The 24,947-nt window shown below is 42.8% G+C and overlaps 1 protein-coding gene across 2 annotated transcripts in view; it reads left to right on the top strand.

Moving 5' to 3' along the window:
• The first annotated feature begins 1,329 nt into the window (after positions 1 to 1,329).
• The window catches only part of fbxw7 (F-box and WD repeat domain containing 7), a 104,672-nt gene continuing 81,054 nt past the window's right edge, over positions 1,330 to 24,947 (top strand). Inside the window, exons 1-2 of one of the 2 annotated variants that reach the window (XM_080520098.1) lie at positions 1,330 to 1,706; positions 20,392 to 20,472. The gene's annotated coding sequence lies outside the window, so the exon portion shown is untranslated. Of the gene's footprint in view, positions 1,707 to 12,237; positions 12,369 to 20,391; positions 20,473 to 24,947 lie in introns of those variants that run through there. The other variant, XM_080520099.1, reaches the window with a different exon arrangement.

Genomic DNA, 24,947 nt, shown 5'->3' on the forward strand with positions numbered 1-24,947 from the left:
AATTCTATGCAAATTATTTTAAATAAAACTATTATGAGGTTGTGATGAAATACATTACAAATGTCAAACGTTTGTTACTTTGTGAAATATAAAGGTAAATGACCTTGTCAAATACATCATAAGGGTTTTTCATTAGAATATTTAGAATGTAATAGAATGTAATATCTATATGATGTGGAAATTGGGAAGCACGAAACATGAAAATCTTTTTTCTCTTTGCAATAAAGTATGTGAGCATGGGTGAGACAAATTAAGTGATGGATTATTTTTGAGAAAACATTGGGCGAATACAGAGTTTCTGTATAGTGTTTGAACTTTGATCAGTGTCAGTGAATGACCACAGCCTTCAGTAAATTACCTGCTGAGGAAGTGCACTAATGAAATTAATGAGTGGTTGTGTCAGAATGTTTTACAACTGAACCCAGAACAAGCAGAGGTATTTGTTTTTGGAGAAATATAGAAATAAATTTGCCTTGCCTTTTCTAAAATCACAGATTCATTAAAAATGAGCATAATTACCATGTAATCAGACAAAAAAAAAAATCCGTCTCCTGTACATTGCATATTTTTACCTGATTGTGCAAATTTTGTTTGTTCGTTTTCATTCATTCACAGAACAAAACAATGAAGATGAAAACAATGAAAGTATAAACTTCACATCTTTCAAAAGGATTATAAAGAAACATACGTTTATTAAATCCTTCCACCTCTCAAGTCAATCAGTTTTGCATCCCGGGACCATGTTTTTTTTAAACCAATCACATACACAGAAACTTTCATAAACTGTATTAACCAGGAAGCAAAACAAAGTCGTTGTATCATTTGTTTGTACCACAGTTTAAACTGCTTTAATGTTTGGATAGCGCCTGATCTATCCTGTTAGTGTGTTCTTCAGTTTCACTCTTCACATGGTTCAAATTTAGCTCCCTCCTTAATTTGTACCCCCCTCTCTTTTAAGAAACAGTATCTAAAATATTTGTGAGTAAGCTTTTGGATGCTTTGTATATAGTCTGTGCTGTTCGAAAATGGAAACAATTGAGAATGGTGGATTTTATGATATCTCTTTTGAAGTGAGTGTAGCGTGCACTTATATTTAATGCCCTAAATATCTGCACAGGAACTTAAATATGTTGATATTAGTGAATAGTAGAGAATGTGGAGTGACTTGTGGTCTACTTAATCACATTGCCCCGTTTATGTTTGGAGTTAATAACTCGTGCGAGTGTGGGAAGGAGCGTGTATCATACGTCACACTCTGGCGCCCACGAGCAAACAAAACCCTGTCGTCATCAGTCGGAGACAGCCATTCTCTCCAGTCGGTGGAGACGAGCAGACCTGAAGCTGCCGGAGGAACCCGTGGAACGAAAATCCCTCTCAACGGGGCTGATTTCCCTCTGCTCATGACCGGAGGCCGCCGTGCCACAGCACCGAGTCAACGGGTCGACCGGAACCGGTCGGTTTGGTGGAGTCGCTAACGTTAGCAGCTAACATGACTCCAGCTCGGATTGTGGAGGCTAGTTAGCTCCGTGCTAACGCGCTAGCTGCTGTTATCAGGTGCAGACCGACTGACTGACTGACTGCTGCTGGGAGACACGAAGCAGCACCCTGCACCTCAGCGGAGCCTCCAGCGGGAGCTCCTCAAGGATACATCCCCGTGTGGACACCCGGAGCGGCCGGCTGTGTCCCTCCGCCCCCGCGTCTGTGAGGTTAGTGCAGTTTGAAGCCACAAAGTGAGACATCCCAGCAGAAATAATGCAGCAGAGGGGCAGTGGGGAGGGCCTCGCGCACAGCTCGGCGGCTAGCTCTTAGCATGGCTAACTTCACGCACTGGTTTTGGTCTGAGGCTCGTAAAACCATTGGAAATCACCGGGTTCAAGCCGCTGCAAGTAGCCGAAGTGCAGACGGAGGTGTTGGCCGAATCCGCGTTATTGTGAGGTTAAAAGCAACGCTAACGGTCTGCGCTCCAAGCTGGATGCACTGACCGAGCCAAAAGCTGCAAAAGTTTGATGCTAACGTTGATTGTGCTAAGCGCCCCAACTCCATAAGTGTGGACTTTATTTGGATTGCCGCTATGGAAAGTACTTTTGATGTATAAATATAGTTCCATAAGTTGCCCCGAGGAGGATTATAATCTATGCAGTCTTTATTTCAAGATTCTCTCTCCAGATAAAGGGGGGGAAAAGTGATCATAAAAACTCTTAACTGAAAAGTGGAAACAGCCCGAGGAAGAACAGCAGAAGAGAGAAAGATCTGTTTGCTCCGGTGAATTAGAAACTTTATGCGTGATGCTGTTGAGCGAGAACGTCAGAGAGTGACTGATTGTCAACAAGCGCGAATTGCGTGTTTTACGTGCAGCTCCACATAATGCGCGTGGCCGTGGAAGCTGACAAATATAGTCCCTAAAAATAGGTTTATTCCGCTCTTATTGTTTAATCGTGCGATGCTCCGGTTGTGTTGGTTCAGTCTAAAAATGCAACCCAAGTGTGCTGTTGTCTTGCGGAATCTATATGTTACGTTTTGTATATGATTTGTATTTGCAGCTGTTTCTCGTTTGATTTGCAGAATTAGATTGTTGGCTTATTACAGTTGTAAGTACTTTTAGCTTGCACCAGAAGAGCCTCGTTGAATAAGGGAATTTGTGAGCCTTCGAGGTGAAATGTTCAGGCTTGTATTTGTACATGGTGCTTGCTGGTATGTGTTAACCTCACTATCAGGTGGCGATTTAAGACATATTTTTGGGAGCAGTAACAGCTTTGTGCTTGACTTGTTTTTCCTCTTGAATTCCACAGGCACACAGTTCAGACAGAAGACGACTAGGTATAGAAAAGAGATGTGGGCACAGTTCAACTGTCACAATATTGCTGTCCCCTCTGGCGCACTGTTTTGTAACTACTGATTGTTTGTACATGACAAATGTTAACTTTTAGCAGTGTTAAAGTAGTTTGTTTGCTTGTTGTAGGGTGGGCGTATGATGAATGGAAGCTATTGTGGGACAATTGAGTTGGCATACACACTTTCATGTTTCAAGGGGGACGTATTTCGATGAGCTCCCCCACACGACCGTTTTACAATGCGTTTCCAGTTTCGGTTTAAACCAAAAAACTTTCTAACAATCTCATGGAAAAAAAACCCTAATGGTTCTATGTTGTCTAAACTGTTAAAAACTGCCAACTGCGTGGCCATTGTGAGATGTTGGGCGAGGTGTCTCCATCGAGCAGGCCCGTCTTTGATATACACCACATTTATTTTTGGTCCGTCTGAATCGCCTCATGAGTCGAGGAAGAAGCAGACAACTGAGCCTGTTTATCTCCTCACTTACTTTTGTCTTCAGCTTGTTTTTTTTTTTTGAAAGCACACCTTTTATTAATGTGCCGACTTGAATTTGATGCAACACGAGTCAAAGAAGCCGCTGGGCAGATGGCAGGGGCCAAATTTGGATTGGATAGGCTACAGTATTCTGATTTCTGTTTATGTGCTCCAGACGACACCTTCTGATGATTAAAACCAGTGGTAAGGCCACATTGAGGTATTGGACACTGATGTTTACATGTGGCGTACATAACTGGAGGGCTTTCACTGCACTTGAGTTTTGCCCCAAGTTTGACTCCATTCTTTAATGTCTGGCCCTTGTGTTTGATAGATTCACAACACATTACTTGTCAACAAGTATATATAAAAATGCTAAATTTCACTTCTCATTGTACACCAGTTCATATAACCTAATGACATGGTCTGAGGTCGTCCTTGATGCCACAATGAAAACCAGCTGAATGGAGTCGGTGTTGGTAACGGGCGTCGTGCATCACGGACGAAGAAAACGGCAGTAAAGGATCACAAGTCTACAAAATGTGAATCGCTGTTGACGAACAACATTCTTGTGCTACTTAAAAGCCCACTAGTTCTGCTTTCTCCATGGAAGTTGGTCTGTCCTCCGGCTAAAGTAGAAGCCGAGGGCTGGGTTGAGCAAAACCACTGCAGGTTGGTTTTATATGACGTTGCATGCACATAAAAGCTTGTTTTTGCAGACTTGACAAACGCGGCTCAACGACGAGCCGCTTGCAGCTCATTTTACATGCATAGTTTAGTTTAGAACAGTCAGAAGTACAAAACATTGTTGATTTAAGGTAACAGAGTGAGGGTTTTCTCTTGGGAAAGTCTGCTTGCAGATTATTTTCAGACCTGCTGTGTTGCGCTGTGATCAGAGCCTGCAGGTCGAAACCACATGTGGTTTTTCTGTAAGACACCAACAGAGTGGTAACTGGTTGTTACCCATCTGTTTGTCTTTCAGTTCGGAGTTTGCTCTTCGGAGTCAGCAGCAGTGGCTCGACATCGACTGAGCCGATCTGTGGGTACGATGGGACTTCCACAGTGAGAGGGATGCCATTAGTTTGAATATATAAAACAAAAAGCCATAGTAAGTATTTCCAACAGACTAGATTTATGGCATTTGATTGAAGTAAAACTCTTTGACTGAAGGTCTCAGTGAAGTGTCTTGACAAATCACACACGCAGTCATTGCTTCAATGGTATTGTGAAAGTTATTGTGGTTGTCGTCATGCTATGGATGACAGATGTTGTAAGAGTGGAACATGAGATTTACCGATGACATTTCTCTCTGTTGCCTTTTATAATGGGGGCAGTGTCTTTTAAAGACTTATGTGTTGTGCCTTGTACCCATTATACTTTTGGGGGGGCATGTGATATAGCGTCACATGGTTTGTGCCACAGCTCTTATGGTTTTCTTTTTGCAATACACAGTGCAGCAATGCACAAGCTTTGACACTCGGATGTTGAGAGATGACTGTTTACTCACCACATCGCAGTGTTAAAACTTTCTGTAAATAGAATTGAACATGACTCTCGAACTGTGTCAATAAAGCGCAGGAAACTTGAAAAATGAAGGATTTATTTCAGTGCTGTCGTATCGATTTGCATTCAGTTGTGCTGTGTGGGGGTTGTTTACTGCTATTTTTGCACCGTGCTGTTTCAAAATGTGCTTTAGCCGACATAGATTTGACAGATGCAAATGTAAAAACGGCCAATTACTTGTACTGATTTCCTGGTAATGTTTGAAAAGTGACTGAAGTTTACGAAAACTGCCCGTCTATAAAAGTGAATTAAAAAAAAAAAAGTCCAGTCAGTGTAAAACGCTGAATGAGTATGTATGTTTTAGATATTTGAAGAGCTATGTGTGGAGAACTTTGGTCATGGTTAAACTATTTTTATTATATGATGCAAAGCCAACAATCGCTTTGCTCCCTGGACTTCAGCCGAATCAATGTTTCCTTAGATGCCAGTGAGCATATAAAATGATGGTGCATATCTATAGTTTGAAGTAGTCGCTACCTTAATGTGTTGCAGCAGTAAGATGTGTTGGTAATTTTTGCTGTTGATGTGATAATATATAGTTGCATTTAACTCCATTCACAGTTGTGAAAAATTATCTAAAGTTCTGTATTTTAATTTCCCTTTCGTATCATTAAATAAACAGGAACTTCATGCGCTTTATTTAGGTCAAGTAAAAGCTTCACTTCCTCCCACTTGCCTGTTTTTTTTTTGCATGAAAAATAGCTAAAGCAATCCATTGACTCTCCTAAATGATGTATAATGAGCCCTCAATTGACTGACAACTGCAGCTCTAAAATGTTAACGTTGTCTTTCTTTATGCGCTCGTGGCTTGTGTAGTCTCAATAAGCTGTACTGCTGGTAATAGATGACTTTGATTTGCAGCATGATAACTTTTTTTAAACTATGAACATTTCCCAAATGAAAAGCTTGTTGCAGATTTTGAGGCTTTTGCTTCATCGCATGACGCTCAGAAAAGCCAACTTGTAAAAAAAAGACCAACAAGATTTAAGAAGGAAAAAGAATGACCAAATAAAGACATTTTATAAAAGCAGTTTGTCTTTGGCCTGCCAGTCACACGAGCTACGAGGAGTTTATGTTGCGCTTCTGCAGGGTTCCTCTCACTCCCCACAACAATAATTTTGAGACGGGACACCCCTTATGTAACGCCAAGAAGGGAGCCTGCATGCTGAGCAGTCACTGAATCCTGGATGTGAACGTAAAGCACCAAGTTGGACGCGTGTTGTCCTCCGCTTGTAAGGGCGGGGCAGCACGAGTTGGGGAGGATTACGGATCGATGTCGAGGAAAGAATGTCGTATTTTCCGTTCACATGGGTCAGGCTGATGAAATGGCACTTCTCTGGCTGCGATTGTTGCTGCAAGGCCTCGGGGAGTGAGAGACCAGGGGTATCCCGGACTTTGTTTGCAGAGAGATTTACATTCCCACAGTCCCGACTGTTGCTGTGCTCCGGGCCCCAGGGCTTTCCTTAAACTACTCTCACATGGACGGTGCGATTTCACGTCTTTGAAGCTCGCATGGACCGCGCATGCAGTTGGTGCGCAGTGTGGGATAAAAGTTCCCGGGGGCAGTGATGTTTTGAAATGTGATATTTCAAGGCATTTTTTTTGTTTTGTTTTGTTTTAAACTAAAATGTTTGTCCTTTTAAATGTCAGTATGATGGAACCCATCGCTTGGGTCTGCAAATTCCTGACATCGATAAAAGGCTAAGCCACAACAGCTTTGGTCTGTGATAAACTTGTGCTTACTTATCTTCACGCTGATTAAAAACATGTGAACTGAAATGGAAAGATCAACGGGGTCATGAAACCTCCAGCTCTTTAATACATGTTTGTTAACTGGTTGTGACCATGCGGGTGACCAGTTTTACAGCCGGGGGCATCAGAGTAACAAGTGCGTCGGGGACCAACTGGTGGTTGACGGCGCTAATGACAGACGGTCGCGAAGAGAGAAGTCTCTGTGTGGAAGTGAAGTGCTGTCGTATCGCCTGATGAGAATGGGAGCATTTCCAGGCTTCTTGTGAGCTGGAGTGCCGCTCGGCGACTGATACAGGAACAGTTGGTCAGAAGTGGAGCGGGAAGATAATGAGTGATTCATGACATCGGCTTCACCGGGGGAAGTGAAGTATTAATGATGGTAGTTTGATGATCGTCCACAGTCCGGAGAGAAGAGATTGAAGCGACTTCCACAAATTGAGGACGACGTTCAGGTAGAGACGCTTGAGAGAGACGGTACAAGTCAACGTTACTCCATGGGGTTTGATTTTCAAGTGCTGCACTTGGATTTTTAAGAAAAAGGCTCCCAGTAGGAAGTGTTATTTGAGTTTCTTTGCTACTAGTGATTACTATAATCACTTAAATACAATTGAATAAGTCCAGACAATCATAGGTCCTTTTGAGAGACGGCAGACGGGTCTCGAGGAGAAAAGGCTGAAAGTGGAAGGAGGATCGGATGGAAAATTGAAGATGCAGATGTGTTCGGAGGATGTACTTTATTCTCGTCTGTGCCGAGATTTATTAGCGGTGTCGGTAAATGTGGAAGTGGAGAAGGAAATAAAAGTGGCCTCCTAAGCATGAAAGGGAGATGGCGAGGGGGAGTGCACTCTATAGGAGTCCAACTTGTTGTGTGCGTGGGCAGCGACACTGAAGAGTGAGAGAGATCAAGGAAGGAGGAAATTAAAGGGCATTTCTGCGGGGAGGTCCAGGAGGGATCTCCCATCAGCATGAAATCGCCGAGTGGAACTGAAGAAAGTCATCAAATAGGACTTTGTGGTGACAAAAAGCAGCATGAAGGACAGGTGAGGCTATAATTTGGCCAAACATTGGCATAATGCCCCCAACTGGTGTTTTTGCCCTCACTAGCCCTTCTTATATGGCGTTTAACATTAAATACAAGATAAAATACAGCAGTAGGTGTGTTTTGTGAAGGTGTTCATCAGGTGTGGCTGTAGCAACGAATGTTCTTCCTGTACTCATTGTCTGTAATCGGAGTATTACTTGTAACTAATGTTTGGAAAACCTGTTTCAGAAGAGTTTGAAAGTTTTGTTTTCTCACTTTACCGAACGTCATTTCCTTCCACGCCTATAAAATGTTATGTAATGTTACCATTTTTTAAAAATCCTATTTTGTGATTCACTGCTTATCTGGCCGGTCCACATCAACCCCCGATCCATGGTGATATTCTGAACTTGCCTTGAGTTTGAATTCACTTTGCATCGGAGATTTACAAGTAGCGTACGAGTGTGCAGCGCAATTGTGAATGGCCCTCTGCTTTGTATCTGCGAGGCACGAGGAGCATGTTAATAATTCAGTGCTGTGCCGAGCTGGTTAATGGACGGCGGGAGAAATCTCCCAGGCATATGGCTTTGATGTTGGATTGTAGTGCGAACGCTGGGTGACACATTGCGAGGACAAGAGGAAGTGGCAGTCTGGGACAAAACAAGTCGGGATGTATTACAGTCCACAATTGCACTGTGGCAGACTGTGTTGGATACGGCACAAGCTCTGTTCAAACAGTGATAGGAGAATGAAGGCGAATCTGTGTTTGTCCGCTCCCAGGAGTCGCATCTTTTATTTATTTAATTTGTTTTTGTTTTGCTGCTGAATAAGCACAATTTTACAGAGGCTTTTATCTCCCTTGAAGACATCGATCATTTCTTAATGCTCACTCTGAGGTGTGGGTGCTGCATCAGTTATGCTCACTCTTTTTTTCAGCCACCAATGAATTGGATTGTGAGAGACTCATTTGTTACTTTTGTCCGAAGGCAGATGCTCTCAGTAGTTTGCACACGATTCAAAGAAGTTTTCCAAAAGGAAACGAGCAACAAATGGGCAGAATACTATGAACAGACAGTGCACGGATGCAGTAAATAGCCGGCGCAGCAGCTGTTTACGCGGTAGACGGCTCCACAGTGCAAAACAAAACTCCTACAAATACAGCAGATCAACATGCATCCACTCTGTTTCAAGGTGTTGAGTCCAGCTCCCGGGAGAGCTCCCGGTCTCAATATTGTGGGTAGAAAAAGCAGCTGCAGAGAGCGAGAGCCAGTCAAGAGAGGGGTCAGCTTTTAGCTCTTTAGTCCCGAGTAGATGCCTCTGTCCTTGTTGCCACTGCAACATTATGGATGGTGCTTTCTCCTGTTGGCTGTAGACATATCTCTCAGATCCCCCATCACTACTGAATGTTACTGCAACAGCCACTGGGCTGGAACGTTTCCTAGTTGTTCTTTCGGTGTCGGAAATAAATGGCCATCGAGATGCAGATCCCACTGAGTGTTTGAAAACATTTAATAGACTGCAGACTTGAACTTTGAGCATTATAAATAGAGCTACAAGGTCTGCTTGAACTGGGTGCATTGCCACAGTGTTCTTCCTTTTGCACCTATATTTTGGGTAATTTGTTTTCTTGACAAGTATCAGAGGATCAATAATTGGAAGGTGGATATTAAAATGGCTGTTTTGTTGGATGGAACAAGCATAAATGGATGAAAAGCCTCTGTCAACAAAACCTGCGTCTAATTCCTGTTGTTGGACGCTCCTTTTAAATTGAAAGAAAAAAAAAAATAGTTGTCTCAAGATGGATTGAAAGTGTTTTTTTTGGGATAGAATAGGTAGCAGATGATGAAAGCGTGGCGTTTTTAGCCATGTGGGCCACAATTGACATTCCTCTTAATATTGTCACTCTAAAATCCCAATTAATAAACTGGAAGTTCCTCGACTTAAATGTCACAGTCGGTATGAATGCTTTCAGAGTGACAGTAAACTTTAGAGAGAAATCTGAATGAGTTCCCAGCACAAAGAGCCAACCGGCCGTGGCGTGATTTCCTATCGCCGGCCGCATTTCGGCTGCGGGCCTTTCAGCTCAGACCTTTTCCATCTCGCTGTAACACAATTGCATCTCTTCACCGCCACCCACAACTCATTCCCTCTCCAGTGCCCACCAGTCCTTCTCTGAGACTGCAGCAGAGGTGCAGCATGAAAACCGTTTGAAAGGAGGCCTCTCCCAGCAGAGGTCCGGTTGGCATGGAAACGGCTGTCTTTGTGAATGGAGGCTTCTCTTACAGGCCTGGTCAGAGGTCTCCCACTGTCTCATGGTCCAAGAAAACCCCGTCGGACCCATTTGCAAGTTTACTAAGACTCATTTAGGTCTGGCTATGGGACTTCTGCTCATGAAGTCGGGGTTGTAATTATTTGTCGACTGTTGCAGAGACATTCCGTTGGCGTCACAGCAGATCTGACCTTCCAGGGAGCTGGTCAGTAAGCTGCTTTCATAACACGGATCTGAAGTTGAGAGAAAGTAGCATCCCAAGAAGTTGCTGGTTAAAGCAGAGGCTTCTCTGGTCTGCGCTGATCTTTATCAACCAATACAAAGAAAATTCTTGCAGGGTTTCTATCGCTGCCACGGCTCATTGACTGTAAAATCTGCTGGGACTTTTCTGATCAATGGCCATTGTCTCTTATTTACAAAATACCACATGGAATAAGTTCATTGACTTTTCTTTTCTGGGACTGTTGAGCTCATTGCAATTAGATCCATGTCTTCTTGGTTCATCAGTTGACCAATATCTAGTTTATCAGCTATAAGTGCTTTTGCACATTACTGTAAAAGATGGTTTGCAGCCATTTACTATGTTGAGTTTTGGTTTTTTACCGCTAGAACTAAAGAAGACATTGTCTAAATGATTGGTTTTGTGACCTATAATCAACATAGTTTGCCAGTTTTTGGTGGCAGTGACTTGAAGTACATGTTGACCAGGTTTTGATAACATCCACGTTGTAATAGGATTATCAGTAATCTGTGTCTGAATATTGAAATGACTAGTTTTTCCTGTCACTGCATGGAAACATTTTTTTTTTATATAATCACGATTTAGTAATTAGATGGTCTTTTGTCCCCACAAAAGTAGCAACAGATAAACTCAAATGTGTGTGGATTATTACCTCAGTAGACGTCTCAAAGGAAAATCAGCTGTTCTCTATGCCCTTTAGGCAAAGACAGAGGGGCACTAACCTGATTTCTCATTTCTAAATTAAAGTTTATTCAACGTGAAGGTCAGCTGAGGTCACTGCAGCATCTCCTGCCCGGCGCAGGTGTCCTCATCTGGCTCCCTCTTCATTGTCACGCTTGGGGAAATTGATTCTCTACAGTTTCACTACAGGCTATACAGTTTCTGTACAACAACAAAACCACCTTGACAGTGTTCAGAATTGCACCTTAAACACTAGAACTAGTCGCTCTGATTATTTGAAGCCTTTATATTTAGTAAAAAAAAAAAAAGCCAGTTTACTATTAAAGATGCAGTGCAACTCAGTCAGAACTGGTGCAATTCAAAGTTATGTAGATTGGTGTTCTCTGGCCCACATTCCTCTGCTTGTGGATGAATAATTTACTGTTTATCAAAACTGAAGTACATGTGGACTGTGGATTCTCTCTCTTTTGGCTTTGCTCTGGCTCTGGTCACACTCCCTCTAAAATGCATCCCAAGTTAATCACATGCTCACACATTTGGGCAGAAATAGCTCTGCAAATAGCAGCTCTTTGAGCAGTTTTTCTTTCTCTGGTTTCCTGGACTCGTCTGCTTTTTCTTCCATTAATGAAATGTCACAAACTATGAAAAACTTTATTTTATGATCATTTCTGTGCTTCAGACGTGTGGTTGATTGGGGGGGGGGGGGGCGCTTCAAATGCACTCCGGTTACTATAAGCCAGTGCCCTTGATGACCGTTTAATTCACCCGAGTGTGTTTAAAAACAAATTGTCTTCACAGTTGAGTGGAAGTGAAACTATTTGATTGTCTTTGAGCCTCCATAGGAATGTGTTGTCATGCTAGGACATCCTCCCTCAGATTTAACCTGGGTGGCTTTCTGCTGGGGACGCAGGCAGCTGGCAGCTCAGTTAAAGTGCCTTTAAGTCTATTAGAGGGGATAATCCTTGAGGGAGAGTTTCGGTGAACACAAGCAGCCGGCGAAACAGTCTGTCAATTCACTTTCCTTTGGCATCCAATTGTGCTCCACGTACATCCCCCTTCTCCAACCTTGCAGCCAGTGGCTCTCCAGCACATGGCCACCATGTGCTTTCTTCATTACTCTCAAAGAGGAATAATGGTTGCCCCGAAAACAAGACCCGCAGAACAGAGGAGAGGCGCCGGCGTGCTGCTGTGTCACCAGCAAAGAGTTTCCTCTGGTCCACAACAAATGGCAGTGAATGGTTTCTGAGGTGCAGCACGGGACTGAAGTCAATGAGCACATGTGGTTTATTTCCGTGCCGTTTGTCTGTCCCTCACTTGTTTTTCCCCCCACCTTTGCCATCCCCCCCCCCCCCCCCCCCCCTTTCAGGTTCTCTCAAGCCTCCCGCCTTGCACCTTTGCTGTCCCCGGCTCAGTTGGTGGCTCAGTAACACTTCAAAGGGGAAGGTGTGCAGCGCTGCAGATAACACTTTGCACCCCTTTACCCTCGAGCACAGGCACGCCTGCCTGGAGCCCCGACACAGTCCCTCCACTGACAGGTTTGGCCCCATTAAGCCCTTTCTGCCATTTCTGTTTATTTGCCTATTATTCTAGTGTGTGTGTGTGTGTGTGTGTGTGTGTTTGTGTCCCTACTCCTATTTCACTGACTTAAATTCTCAGTGTCCTCCAGAACCTCAGGCTTTAAATATACACTTGCATTTCAACTACATGTCGCACAGTAGTGTTTTACTGCAGCTGTGTGACGCTTGAGGAAGATGAAAAGAATCAGCAATGCCTTGATATACTGGTAGTTGGGATTTATGGCCTGTTGTTAAGAAGGAAGTGTACTTCTGTGAAATTATATATATATATATGAATGGGTGAAAATGTAGGCTTCTCGCTCATAATTTGCCATTGTCTCTAATAGTTTCTCAATTGTAAGTTTCTGGTTGAAAATATTCCCAAGGCTTTCTCTTCCAATATGTGCTTTTGTCAAACTAAAATGCAAGCGTTCAACTTATGTCCTTGGCAATGGAAATGACTGAATTTTTACATGTGAGTAGCTACAACCAAACAAGTGTTCATAATGAGAGTAATTATGAAACCGCTCAATTAATCCAACTCATTCTTCCTGTGTATTAATTGTTTCAAGATTCAGTTTGGCATTTTAACCAGTACATTTATTTTGTCCTTCAAAGAGGGTGATTCAGCTCAGTGTAATCAACATAATTGTTTCTTTAAAAAAAAAAAAAAAAAAAAATGTTTTTGCAAGTTCATGTGCTCACTGGAATTTGACAGAAATGACGCTGAAGCATACAGTTTTGGAAATGCATGTTATCAACCCACACGTCTGAGGACCGTGGGTGGCTGCTCTGTGCTGGACTGTATTTTATATATCATTTATTTTTTGCCAATAGTCAAACGTGTGGCATCTATTGGTTTATTGGCGTTTCCATGGCAGCAGCACGTCGAGGTTCATCTGGGGGGGGGCATCTTACTACTTCTGCTTTCCAAGAACGTCTCGGTCCACCTGTGGAGTTCCACAACACACAGTCCCCGTTGACACTAGATTGTTATTCACACATCTCCAAGGCGTAAATCAAGAGTCGGATGGAAATGTACCAAATGTGCAAACTCTTGTTTTCGTTTGAAACCAGAATAAAGGATGGAAAGAAAGAAAACATGCACATTCCATCGCAACCCTTTCCTGACAACTGTGATACCGTCACTTTAATATTTCAACATTAAGTCGTACCTGGTGGAAACCGGCAGGAAGTCGGAAGTGGAAAAATGTAGGAAAACCCAACAAAAAACAATAAGGCAAGACATGTGTATCACAAGCTGTATTCAATACCTGGAAACGTGATGGCATGTCACATGTTTATCTAATATAATGTCTGATGTTGTTCATCAAATTAAACTGGAGAAACCACATCTCCAAAAAAATATGCAAGTATGCTTTAAGCTCCCGGCGCAACTCGGAACACCAACCAAATTCATTATCAAATGCCAAAGTCCACACATTGTGAGATTATAAGATAATTCCTGTAACTTAGCACATCGTTGTAATATCCCCCCCCCAAAAAAAGGGTTCAAAGTGTTTCTTAGAATTGATCATTAAAAGGTTGAGTGATAACATGCTGAAGATAATTTTAACTGTTTGTAAATGAGATTCTGAGATCTTTGACATTTAAGTAACCTTTATTGGCAGGCACACCAGATTGTCAGAGGAATATTATTGCTTTCTGGGGTTTTTCTGATCATTTTACTTTGATTTGTTGTTTGCTTCAGTGTTGGATGTGAGGCTCTGTGTTTTAGAGGGCGAGTTGTAATTTTATTCGCCCCAATACAACGATTTCAGATTAAAGAAATGACAATGAAATAAAATAAAAGTGCTTGTTCTGGCTGCGTTTTCACTTTAAACAATGTAGTTTAATGATTCATGATGTCTGTTTAAAAAAAAAAAAAAAAAAAAAAAAAAAATTGAGCCGTTTTTGTAAGAGTGCACATACGGTGGCGTAAACTAAGTTGACAAAACCACCAGAGCAGATTAATCTTGTTGCACACGTCTCTTTGCAGAGTTTGGTTTCCTCTTCCTGCTCGTGTCCAACATCTAGGCGGAGGGATACGTTGGTGATGTTGGGGGGGGGGGGGGACTTGTCACAGAGCAGAGAGTGACGAATGACAAGTTTACAGTTGAAACCTTTCCCCTTGAGGGTGTATACAACTGGAAATGTTATGATTGTGGCTACAAGTCTGATAATGCAGTGAAGTACACTCACCTGACATTTTTCTTTAGGTGCTTGTTCTTGCTGGTAGCTGATCAGCCAATCACATGCCATCTCCTTGATATATTGAAGCATGTAGACCTGGTAAACATGATTTAGTGTCGTTCAGAGTGAGCATAACAATGGTGATTAAAGATGAGGTGACTCAGAACACGGCATGGTTGTTTTTTCTATCATTACATAGGGGGAAAGCACCCCCCCACCCCTCCAGCTTAAGCATCTGTCTTTTCGCCGGCACCAGTGGTATGATGGCACAGCTTACCATGGCAGTGACCCCCTGCAGTGCCTCCACGTGCTTCAGTTGAAGTTTTGAATGGTTCAGGAAGTTGGTGTGAGATGCTGATCCTGAATACACCATGCTTAATGCGAGCCTTCAGAGGAATGCACCGTGCCAAGTGCCTCATATTTCTCTATTTGTTTTGGCTTGTGTTTTGAAGGGATCCTTTGGCCCTTAACACAGTGTATCCAAGGGACGTCGTTTAAATTGCTTGACTATGCATTGTGCTGACTTTTGGCTTTGAAATGATCCAACCAGTAGAGGGAACAATACCTTGAATAATCGCTTGTTACAACGAACACCACCTCTGACCCAGACAACACTTTGGACCTTGAAGCTACAGGAAACCGAGGCTGTGGTTTTTCACAAGCTCATCACATTTACATTTCACAATGCAAAACTGGGGAAAAAACATTGCCTGGTCTGAGTCTCAATTTCTCTGGCCACATCTGGATTGTAGGTTCAGAATATCAAGTCTGTGACATCAGGCCCAGATGCTATGGTGTCAATTGGTATCAAAATCACTCGATGTCTCTAGCAGCTTTTTGAAGAGACTTCAGGCCCATGTATGTTGTCACAAGTTGTATGCATCCCTTCTGATCATCCGAACCGCACCCATTGCAGTTAACACCTTATTAATAATGGAAAAGTGGCACTCTGCAACAACAATGTCGCAAATGCAACTGGGTAAACTATCCTCCTTTTGCTGATATGAGACGTACCGATGGTATTAATTAAACCAACTGTGGAGTGACATCCATGATTTTGAGTAATTTTGCTTTGTTGTCACGGTATTAATCAAGCAGATCAACAGCTTCCCCAAACATGTGCGAGTGTCTCTTGCATTAATTCTGCCCCCTCTCATTAGTTTTTTGTTTTGCGCCACATGATTGAAATATGAACGAGCTCGTGCGATTCGAGGCTGAAACGTTGAGGCTCAGAGCTGCAAGCCGCCTATGATGGTCAGGTCTCGGCTGCTGGGCGCAAAAGAGCTCCTGGACTTGAAGGAAGAAGCTGTGGAGAAGGTGCGGTTGCAAAGGAAATGAGGCTGCATTCCTGCAGTGATTTATGAAGTGTCTTTCATGCTCTTTGTACCGCTGGCTCCTTCACAGCTGCTCCAGACAGCTCAGTCCGACCGATGTCGGCATGTATGCAGACGGGAAGCAACAAGCTGCCATGTAAACACATTTGTAGTGTGGCTTCATGAACGGTATGCCTTTAAAGGCTCCTTTGAGTTTCAGCCCCCCCCCCCCCCCCCCTTAACCTTAAAGAAAAAGAAATTCCAACAATGAAGATCTTGTGTCGACCACTGAACTTGAAACTGATCCTAAATGCTGGCAAACTACAGCATGACTCATGTCTTCAGCCTCGGTCCAATACGACTAGACGAGACCTGTTTTCTACATATTCTGTGAGAGACTCCAGCAGCGGTGTGTGAGGACATGCCAACCCTACATGGCTCTAAAGTCTTTGCTGAAGAGCTTTATCCTTATGGGATGTTAAATTCGAATGAATATGTCGCTCCCATAGGCGTCGTAACGGGCCGTTTAATGTGAAGTTATTATCACCGTCTCCTCCAATTCTCGCCAGTGAATAATGGGAGTCAGAACTGATGTCGCCGAAGGACGTCTTTCCTTGATGTGCAGACGGAGGGAGATCTGATTATGTTGAAGTCGAATGCGGCATTAAATTTCACTCGAAAGAAGCGGAGGCTCTCTGAAGAGACCCCTTAATGCACTTCTGTTATCAATTGCGACTATGTTTATAACGTCAGTATCGTGTTGTAAGACAAACTTATGTAACTTTTTGTTATTTATGTCTTATGTAATGATGTTTTGCACATTTTGGTGAGAACTGAATGGCTGCTGTAAGGATGCCTTTAGATGCACATGTTGAACCGGTTGGAAAGTTGGTTCATAAGTGTTTTTTTTTGTTTTGTGTTGAAATGGGGCAGTGATTTTTGTTCAGTTGAAACTGTTGCATAACGGAGTGACTCTCATATTTTGATTAGACTTGCATGGACTGTGCCAGGGCCAGGAAACACGGCAGTTGCATTCCTTCATGTGGACTCATTTTATTTGGCAGATCCAGACACAGCTGACACAGATTAGTCGCAGGCATCTATGACTTCTGCACTTGCTTTCCTCGGAGAGACATTCAGAGATTTTCCTAGAAAGCACCGGGCTGTCTCCCGGGTAGGAGTTTAAAAAGTGCTCCGTTTATGAAATCTGGATTTGACCAACATACTGTGTGCAGAAGTAACAAAACAGATGTTTGTTTTTTGTTTTTTTTCACATTAAAAAAGATCATTTAGAGCACAAACTCACTTGCCTACTAGTTTCTGAAAATGTCCTCTCGACTCAAAGACTAAATCAGACAAAGTGTTTATTTTCTTGAGCATCTTTAAACCTCAAAACTAGTTTTTATGTTGCATTTTAAAAAAACAACAAAAAAACCCATCTGAATATCAAATGGTGATTATTTTCGTAGTGGCAGATTCAGTTTGAAGTCACTTTTACAAAGAAAAACCCAACAAAATAAGGTGATTGGAGTAAAAAAGCAAGTTTTCACCCAGTGTTGAATGGGGGAGATGCTGTAGCCACATGGCACACGTCCCGAACTCTCGCAGTTCAAGTTTAGTTTAGATTTCTGTGAGCAGTGTTTACTGGAGTTGTGCCACCAGCAAGTCTATTTTCTTCTTTCGTCTTAAAACATTATGCATCTGCATAGCTGTCGCATTGATTAGTTGATGCTTCTTTCCACGGCCACTCCTGACAAATCGCTTTGTGGTTCGTGAAAATACTTTTGTCCCGAAAGCGTCCTCCAAGTCTGCAAGTGTTGCTTTGCCGTTTTAACCGGGGGACCTTTTTGGCATCTGAATCCAAAAAGTTAAAACACAGAATCTTATTTTAATTCATCATAGGTGTTTGATATGCTTATGTACCGTGTGACTGCACGGCCATGTCGTCTGAAACTTTCAAATAGTTTCCATTTCAGTCGGTGGAGATAACAACTTTAGTGCTACTCTGCTCTGGATCTTCTGTTTGTTTGACATTTGATAACTGTGAGATACAAAAGATATTGTTCAAACGGTTGGAAAGCCTGTCTGAGCATCTGCTTATTTCCCAGAACGCTGTGTCCACCTCAAGAACCCCCACCCCCGCTGCAGAGGGAGTCTCAGCAGGCCAAATTTAGGCTTTTTTGGGTCGACTTTTAAAAGACAGGATTTCAATTTCTAACGTTAAAGCACTTTTTGTGTGTTTAGGGTATGAGGCAAATTCTGCCCCGAGGAGCAGGAGCGAGCTAATAGTTATTGGAAAATGTGGATGGTGTTGATATAAGGCTTGAGAGTTTACCCAGTTCAACATGTGGATTCAATTACAAGAATCATAAAGACTCTGAAACGGGGCTCAGAAGACACAATAGTGCAGACCTAATAAGTCATGATTGGAGAAGGCTCAATGTGATTACTTGACATCAGTCACTTGACGATGCCAAATCACGGAAATAAAGAAACACCCCTTTCATCCCAGAAGAGCATCGATCCATTAGCTCATTGTCAATCTCCACAGAACATTGCTTGTCGATCAAGAGACCGTTTAAGGGCCGGGTTGAAGCCGGTAGCATATCTCAAACTAATTCCTCCCAATTTCAACAGCAAACGATTTGGTTTCCAGGCAAACGGCACCACCAGGTTGCCAGGCCAAAAAAAAAAAACGGCTTTTACTATGAGATTTCACAGGTTTGTGCCGAGCAAGAAGTTTACGAGAGGCTCTTCATCAGTTTGAGCTCATCAGCTAGACTTTGACGAATGTATTGTTTACAATTTCTCATTGAAAAATATATTCCCAGGGTACGTATAGATATAATACAACTGTTTTCAATATTTAATCAAAGATCAATGTGATGAATAAACCCGAGCATAATGTCTCCTGTTGCAGATGCATAACTTTTCTAGCTCAAAAAGGCCTGTTTAAAAATGACCTTTTATGCACTTTATCCTCTTTACTGTATTTGCTGCACAATAAGTGTCTTGGCATTTCTGTGCCCCCCAAAAAAGCAGCAGCATAAATATTATTAATAGATAAAAGTGGAACTGGAATGGCTCCTTGAGCCATGAAAGCGCAGGTTTAACCAATTCAAATTGGTATCAGCGCCAGGCAAGCAAACCACGTTTGTTTTCAGCAATCCTTTATCGGTTGTTCAAATCAGAAGGGTCCACTCCAGCCTGCAGGGGGAAAAATGACCAAGAAGACATTGGCTGCAATTTTTCAGTGAAGGTCTGTGCTGTTTTATTCAGCAGCAGTGACTCTAGCGACCATGGTATTGAAAAAGCGTCAGCGTAGTGAGTTTGTGAAAATGTGCATTAGACATTAGTTTGTCACAGACATACATGTGTGCATCTTTTTTTTTTTTTTTTTTTGGGCATCTCAATTTCCATTAGGATCAAAATTGGCCAAAAATAAAGTGTACTCCCCATCAGGCATGAAAATCATAAGCAAGACCTCACATTGTGAGTGACGTTGATAAAAAGTATACAAGTGTATGTTCTGAGTTATGTGGTCAAAGTGACAAACGAGTGTCGAGCAAGGATAACCTGCTTGCCTTGTGGAGTACCAGCTGCACCACTAATCCCACCAGATTTTGAATGTTGTTCAACCAGGAACAGGACATGTTAACAAGGCTTCCTGCAACTGCTGTGCACGGCATCAGGAAGAGAGATCTATCAGTTTGGATCGTGGGATGGTGAAACTGCTCCTGTCAGCGGCATGTTATGGAAGGCGACAGTGCCTGCTGTAGATCTGCTCTCAGTAGGAGGTGTTTTTAAGCTGCCTCATTTTATTTCAAGTCATCTATCTCATCAGGGTGTGACAGAACAGATTTAATTAATCCACCCAAATACACAGTTTAAATATTGACTCACGTTTTACTCTCACCACGAAAGACTTGTGGCCTGTTTAGCTTCCGTTTTTCACAGCTATTTGAAGTGGTGTGTGCTCGGTACCGGGCTCTTCACACATTCTGTGTGAATACAGATGTTGGAATAGAGCCACCGCTGCTTAGCTGACACTTGTCTATTTCGTTTGTGTGTGGATAGTATGAGTAGCTTCAAGATTTTGATCTAAGTACGGATCGGGAGCAGAGGGAAAATCACCTGTATGACGCAAACATTGTCATACTTACTCTCAGTTGAGAGTCCCCCCCCCACCCGTTTGCTTCCCATCAGTCGAGACGGGAAGTTCTGACACATCTGTGACTGAGTCACTGCTACATGCCGATGCAGGTGTCGCATGGCGTGCCAAGTTGTTGGATTGTTCCGTTTTATTGCAAGCTCTTTGAAGAGTGGCCTCTGCTATCTGGAGTTTGGAGGGATCCCATCATTCCCTTCACACTCCTCTGACCCCCCCCCCGCTCTCTCTTTCTCCTTTCGTATTCCCGAGGGCCTCTCACCTTGTTAACTCTTTGATCACAAGTGTTGATTGCTTTACTAACATTTCTTTCCGTCTTTGTTCGTAGAAAGAATCAAACCTCCGAGTAGGACCTGAAGTGTGGAAGACCAACTGTGGCCTGAGCAAAGAAAGAAAGAAAGAGAGGACTGTAAGTATTACGCCTCAGCTGTGTGAAGTTCAGTGTAAGTCGGACTGTTCTTCCCTGCAACTTGTTGTCGCTGCCCGTGTTCACGTTGGGCTTGTGAGAATTGCGACTGCTTTGAAAGTTCGAAATGATCTTCCTACTGCTTTATCCAAGTTTGGCCTGGAGAGTGCACATTTTTTTTTCGGATCAGTTGCACCAAATACACGGGGAGGATATGCAAGCTCCACATGGGAAGGCTCTCAAGCGGGGAGTGGACCTGGCGAAAAGTGATCTCATTGAGTCTCTGTGAAACACAGAATTCATTAGTGATTTGAAATGACCCCACAATGTTAAGAATGGGACTTGCTGCATGTCTGCTGGAAGCCTTGTTTTTCCACGATGAACAGGCAGGTGGCTGCAGCTGGGTAAAAGTGAAGATGTCGCTTCCTTTTCTCCGTTTTCTTTTGTCCTGAAATGTTTTCTTTGGAGTGTGGTTCATGTAGTGCCTCTTTGCGCTAATGGCTCTGTTTCAGAAACGAGCATGCGACCATAACAGGAAGGTTGTGAGAAGCATATTGACAGCCTTCTGGTAGACCATCGTCTGCAGTGTCTCACATCGACACGCTCACGATGAACTAAATAACAAACGGGTTCAAGTTCCTTCCACGTCTCTTTTTGTTGTTTAGGATTGCCAACAGGTCATAGGATGTAAGCCTGAGCTCGGTTGTCTCCTAGCAACACATTTCCCCTGTAAGTGTCTGCCATCAATTGTGCTCTTTCCCTCTGCACAGCATCAGCCACCATAAATAAGTTCCCAGTCTATTGTATCCATATCTTGGCCTTTGATTCGATGTAAAGTTAAAATGTGATGCGAGACGTTGATTTCCAAGTTGCACGAAATATTTTTTCTTCATATTGTGATAAAGAAACCCTCATGAATTATTTAAAATATTTCTCATGACTTTTCAGGTTTCATTTTTGCTTTGCGAAATGGCACGTATGCATTACTGGATCTTAGCAACAAGAAACTATTTGTGGTCTTTAAGTAAACTTAAAAAAGAAAAAAAGTTCAATCACACGATCTGCCATAGCATTAGGTATTTTTCCTCCGTTTGGTGGTTCCATCCCCGTTTTTGCCCCGCCCATATGTCGGCGTGTCCTTGAGCAAGACGTTGCACGCCAAATGGTTTCCAATGGGGATTGCACACCTTGCGCTGAAATCCATTAGCATTGGTTGGGGGAGCTTGTGTGTGACTGATGATGTGAAGTGCTCCTAGACCGCTGAAGCAGTGAAAATAAACCGTATGAGAGAAGCCCATTTACCTTGCCTCTGTTGTCTCTTCTATCCGTACGCGCTTATTCTTATATTTTGATTTTTAATGTGGAAACTTGACACTTGTAAAGCCTCAACAATACAGGACTACACACCAGACTGCCCTGCTTCATTGTTTGGGATGTGTAAAGCGAAAATGTGCCATCTCCGGGAAGGCAAGGAAAGTGTGATGGGAGGCAAAAAGGAGAAGAAAATGATTGCTCTGTATTCTCGCACACGGATGACCCCCCCACCCTGTGTTTCATTGTGTGCGTCTCTGACAGGATGCAGACCTTTCACACTTCCACGAGACACAGTGGAAGTTGTGGGAGTCCTTATGGACAAACAGGAGATGAATGCACTCCGAGGTATCCTCTGTATGTTTTGGAGTTGTGTGTAGAAAGAGAAGGTGGGGAAAAAAAAAATTAATCGCCTGAATAGCCTCAAATTGAGCTGTATTTTATTTGAAAACCTGCCACATTATCAGGCCCATAAAAATGGCCCTTTTTTATATTTAGCATAAGTGGAGATCCTCATCTTTTCATCCCCACTTTTGATGTACATGTAATGTTGAAATATGACTGCAGCAGAATCCACGGGGTTTGTTTTTTCTGTAAACTGGGAAAGTCTCCTCAAAGCCATGAGCGTAGCGCACGTCCTGAATTATTCATCTTGGGCACATGCTGGTGAATTAAAGGTAAAGTGATAGCACACAGCGCTGCCCTGCTTGGCTCGCTGCTGCATTTTTAAAGTGCGGACTGGCACTCGAATGTCAAAATGTTAACATTGTCTCCTCTCCCCCCCCCCCCCCCCCCCCCCCCTTAAAACTGTTGGTCTGGTCTCGGGGACCGGATGAGGGACATTTGATATGGAGTTTGAATAATTCAGGGTGATGGTTTGGGATTGGGTTTTCATCCAAGTGCGAGTTCCCCACCCGCGTCCCAGTGCAGTCTCCTTTTGTTCCAGACGTGAATGCTTAAGACGACGAGCCTCGAAGAAAACTTGCAATATGCGCCGAGACAAACGTGGGAGACACTCTGGTAGTCATTAGTTATCAGAGGACAGAACGCTGCAGCAAGAGCAATCAAATGTGTGTTGTTGCCGTCGGTGACTGTGATTATGAGCCCTTTTTGCCACCACTTGATGACTACCTGCATACAGCTGCCTTGTTGAACGAGACATCTCTCTCTTTTTCAAAAGATGTGAGAAGTGCAGGAGGAATGATGGAAATGTCAAATATTTATTTAGATATTGATTGCATGTCACCTTAGAGGAGCATTAGCTTTTTTTCCCCCAAAGAATTGCAGACTCGATTCAGTGACGAGGAGACGGTGCACTGCAGAATCTGTATAATAAGAAGTGCGCCGCTGTCATTTTCTGAAAAAGGTTCTTTTTAAAATTTGAATTGGAAACTGCTTCCTAAGCAGACTCCTGAAAGGGACTGAGATTTAGCTATCCTCTGTGTCACTCCCTAATCAGTCCCACACCTCTCACCCACTCGTTCTCTGTAAATAATTCAGAGCAGCCTTTAGCCTGCAACACACACACACACACACACACGCACACAGGATAATGGAGGATAGCAGGGGACACGTAAAAAACTGCTGCAGAGGCACATTTCACAAGTCCGAAAAGTTTAAACTGCTTTGACATTTTGAAGTTGGACATGCTTGCTAATAATTGATGCCCTGACTGTTTATGAACAATCATCAGCAGGTCGAAATGGAACAACTGAACAGAAACAATCAAATGTGATTAAGGTGTTTTATGATTTCTTTGAGCAGTAACTGCTGCCGGCCAGTGTGGCCTCCTTGGAAAGCGCGCGAGGAAACATCAGCATTATACTAATGACTTGGTCTTGTTTTAAGTTTTATATTTGCAATGTTTGGACAATATTCCTCACAAAGCTGCAAAACCAGGAGAGTCTACAATTGAACGATGTGCTGTAAATCGCCAGTAGATGTGGAAGTGTTGACTGACTTCTTGACGCTTCTCTCATTCATTCACGCTTTGGAGACCTTGGTGAAAACAGGAAGTCTTACTTTGTCCCCGTGTTTGTGGGGACAGGAAGTTGTAACTTGTGTTGGCTTTGGTCCATTGCCCAGAGAGCAGCTTTGATGATGGCCACATATAATTTACTAATGCATTTATCTGTAACTGTTTAGTTTCTTAACTTTCTATGCATTCTAGGTCTTGAAGTTAGTTAATAAATTTTTTTTTCTCCAAACCTCAGCAGTGGGGAATCATGTTTTCTTTTTGGCTACAGACATTTGCTGGTACAATGCATGAGGTTGCATCCTTCCCCCACTAGAGTGCAGCGTTCTCAGAGGATAAACCTCCACCTAGTGTTCAGCCATGCATTGTGATCTTATTGAACTTCTGTTCAGTGGAATATCTCACAAGACTGTTTCTGTTCATTTCTTTACATATAAACATTATCATATGAGTTGCATGCAAGGAGGATGCTTATTTCTTTCTAAACAGTTTTTCTATTTTTTTCTATGTAAAGCTTGCTAAAATGCTCCAGGGCACATTTTTTTTGGCTTCTGCTTAAAATCTTTAAGTCGTTGTGTGTGTGTGTGTGTGTGTGTGTGACAGCACACTCGTGTTAAATGAAATGGGAAGGTGAGTTGACGTGACATGGCTTTTGGCGTTTTCATACCTGGATTGCTTGGTGTTGTGAGTCATTTGTCGCATGTAAAATGACTGATCTATTGTGGCAGCTGCGGTTCTCCTGCTCAATCTAACGTCCGACTCCACTTCATTTTCATGTGATCAGTGCATTGTGCTCTGCCGTTTGTAGCAGAGCGATTAGTCTAACCCTCATTTTTATTGGATAAACACAACTTGTTTGTACTAGCAGCATGTATTTCCTCAATGTTTTGGTTGCATTAGCATTTGGTGTTTAAAGAGTTTATTTGGTTGCAGCATTTGTATTTTTTCTTGTAGACTTCACGTAGCAGACTTCCTTCTCGAGTCACACAATTGGTAGCATACAAAGTTACACGATTGAAAAATGTTAACTTTAACAGCTCCCAGTTTGCCCGAAAGAAGAAAGTAAAGAGCTTCAAAGTGGTTTCACTGTAAATAAACAAATTGGCCGACACAGTGACTTTGTGGATTTTCTTAGGTCCTTTGCACTGTTTATGCTCCTTATTAAAGTGATAAAGATAAGCGCCGGTCATTG

Source organism: Blennius ocellaris (assembly GCF_963422515.1).
Source record: "Blennius ocellaris genome assembly, chromosome: 3".
Lineage (NCBI taxonomy): Eukaryota > Metazoa > Chordata > Actinopteri > Blenniiformes > Blenniidae > Blennius > Blennius ocellaris.